Here is a 3350-nt window from a genome sequence, read left to right as displayed (position 1 = left end):
GCGTGGGCTCGGGCGCGGGGCAGGGGCACGGGGAGACGGGGATGGCGGCCGGCGGCGGCGACGGCGACGAGGAGCGCGCGAGCGATTTGGGCAGCCTGGCGGTGGGGGCAACTGGCTAGGGAGGCGAGGGAGATGTGAAATTCCACGAACCGGGACTAATGCCCCCCTAGGCACCAACCGGGACCAAAGGCCAATTTTCAGCAGCCCAAAGGGCGGGAAGCGGCGGCCTTTGGTCCCGGATGGTGGCACCAGCCGGGACTAAAGGGTGGCATTAGTCCCGGTTGGTGCCACCAACCGGGACCAATTCCCCCTTTAGTCCCGGTTGGTGCCACCAACCGGGACCAAAGGCCTTGTGCTGCCCCGCGCCAAATGTTTAGTCCCACCTCGCTAGTTGAGAGGGAGCCGCACCAGTTTATAAGGTGCGGTGCGGCTCCCCTCTCGAGGTCCACTCTAAAGCAGGCTTTCGGGCCTAACTCTGCCATCTGTGCCTGTGGGCCTACTGGGCCTTCCACGGGCCTGAATCCTGGCCCATAGGGTTACTAGTCGTATTCAGGCCGTGGGGGCCCAGTAGGTGGCATTTTTTTCGTTTTTTTGTTTTATTTGTTGCTTTATTTAGTTTATTTTGGTTTTGGTTTATTTTTCTTTTGGTCTTTTGCTTTATTTTTTAATTCTTTTTGCTTTTAGTTTTAGAAAAATTATAAACTTTCTGTTAGTGCCATTAGTTTTCAAATCTGAAAACTCTTTTTTTGTTTTCTTTGTTGCTTTATTTATTTTATTTTGTTTCTACTTACAACAAAATACTTATTGTTGCTATTTTTATTTTTTCAGTTTTTTGTTCTGTTTTCTGCATTATTTAGTTTTTGTTGTTTTTTGCTTTATTTTTTAATTCTTTTTGCTTTAGTTTTAGAAAAATTATAAACTTTCTGTTAGTGCCATTAGTTTTCAAATCTGAAAACTCTTTTTTTGTTTCCTTTGTTGCTTTATTTATTTTATTTTGTTTCTACTTACAACAAAATACTTATTGTTGCTATTTTTATTTTTTTCAGTTTTTTGTTTTGTTTTCTGCATTATTTATTTTTTGTTGTTTTTTGCTTTATTTTTTAATTCTTTTTGCCTTTAGTTTTAGAAAAATTATAAACTTTCTGTTAGTGCCATTAGTTTTCAAATTTGGAAACTCTTTTTTTGTTTTCTTTGTTGCTTTATTTATAAACCGGTGTGAGCGCCCTTCGGTTGGCGAGGTTTTAAAATTCATAGTTTTCAAATGAACTCTGAAAAAGTTGGCATAGCATGTGCATGTACAAAACGGACAATGGTATCATACTCGTCTGTTACAAAGTTGGCATGTTATCATCATAATAGTTGCGGGAGAAAGTCTTCACTTTTTCTTCGCTTGTGTCGTTTGCTTATTGCGCCGTAACCATGGATAATCTTCATCGTTTATCAGGATGCTTGGGTCAGCCTTGACTTTGAAGGGGGGAATTTCATGAAACTTTTCATACTCTTCAGACATGTCTGTCTTGCCCTCCACTCCCAGGATGTCCCTTTTTCCTGAAAGAACTATGTGGCGCTTTGGCTCATTGTATGATGTATTCGCTTCCTTATCTTTTCTTTTCCTCGGTCTGGTAGACATGTCCTTCACATAGATAACCTGTGCCACATCATTGGCTACGACGAACGGTTCGTCAGTGTACCCAAGATTTTTCAGATCCACTGTGGTCATTCCGTACTGTGGGTCTACCTGTACCCCGCCTCCTGACAGATTGACCCACTTGCACTTAAACAAAGGGACCTTAAAATCTACTCCGTAGTCAAGTTCCCATATGTCTGCTATGTAACCATAATATGTGTCATTTCCATTGTCGGTTGCTGCATCAAAGCGGACACCGCTGTTTTGGTTGGTGCTCTTTTCATCTTGGTCAATCGTGTAAAATGTATTCCCATTTATCTCGTATCCTTTCCAAATCATTACAGTCGAAGATGGTCCCCTGGACAACAAGTACAACTCATCAGAAACAGTGCTGTCACCTCTGAGACGTGTTTCCAACCAACTGCTGAAAGTCCTGATGTGTTCGCACTGCTCCGGGTGTTTGGAGCGCAGACTGTTCTTGTGTTCATCGACATACAGGGTCACCAAGGTAGAGTTCTGTAGAACTGTGTAGTGTGCTTGAGACCAAGAATATCCGTCCCTGCATATTATTGAGTCCCTTCCAAGCGTGCCTTTTCCAGTCAGTCTCCCCTCATACCGCAATTTAGGGAGACCTATCTTCTTAAGGCCAGGAATGAAGTCAACACAAAACCCGATGACATCCTCTGTTTGATGGCCCATGGAGATGCTTCCTTCTGGCCTAGCGCGGTTACGAACATATTTCTTTAGGACTCCCATGAACCTCTCAAAGGGGTACATATTGTGTAGAAATACAGGCCCCAGAATGACAATCTCGTCGACTAGATGAACTAGGACGTGCGTCATGATATTGAAGAAGGATGGTGGGAACACCAGCTCGAAACTGACAAGACATTGCGCCACATCACTCCTTAGCGTTGGTACGATTTCTGGATCGATCACCTTCTGAGATATTGCATTGAGGAATGCACATAGCTTCACAATGGCTAGTGGGACGTTTTCCGGTAGAAGCCCCCTCAATGCAACCGGAAGCAGTTGCGTCATAATCACGTGGTAGTCATGAGACTTTAGGTTCTGGAACTTTTTCTCTGGCATATTTATTATTCCATTTATATTCGACGAGAAGCCAGTCGGGACCTTCATACTGAGCAGGCATTGAAAGAATATTTCTTTCTCTTCTTTCGTAAGAGCGTAGCTGGCAGGACCTTCATACTGCTTCGGAGGCATGCCCTCTTTTTCGTGCAAGCGTTGCAAGTCCTCTCGTGCCTCAGGTGTATCTTTTGTCTTCCCATACACACCCAAGAAGCCTAGCAGGTTCACGCAAAGGTTCTTCGTCACGTGCATCACGTCGATCGAAGAGCGGACCTCTAGGTCTTTCCAGTAGGGTAGGTCCCAAAATATAGATTTCTTCTTCCACATGGGTGCGTGATTCTCAGCGTCATTCGGAACAGCTAGTCCGCCGGGACCCTTTCCAAAGATTACGTGTAAATCATTGACCATAGCAAGTACGTGATCACCGGTACGCATGGCGGGCTTCTTCCGGTGATCTTCCTCGCCTTTGAAATGCTTGCCTTTCTTTCGACATTGATGGTTGGTCGGAAGAAATCGATGATGGCCCAGGTACACATTCTTCCTGCAGCTTGCCAGGTATATACTATCGGTGTTAAGTAAACAGTGCGTGCATGCGTGGTATCCCTTGTTTGTCTGTCCTGAAAGGTTACTGAGA

This window comes from Triticum dicoccoides, chromosome 2B (assembly GCF_002162155.2).
Source record: "Triticum dicoccoides isolate Atlit2015 ecotype Zavitan chromosome 2B, WEW_v2.0, whole genome shotgun sequence".
NCBI classification, from domain to species: Eukaryota; Viridiplantae; Streptophyta; class Magnoliopsida; order Poales; family Poaceae; genus Triticum; species Triticum dicoccoides.
This window is presented reverse-complemented; position numbering follows the sequence as displayed.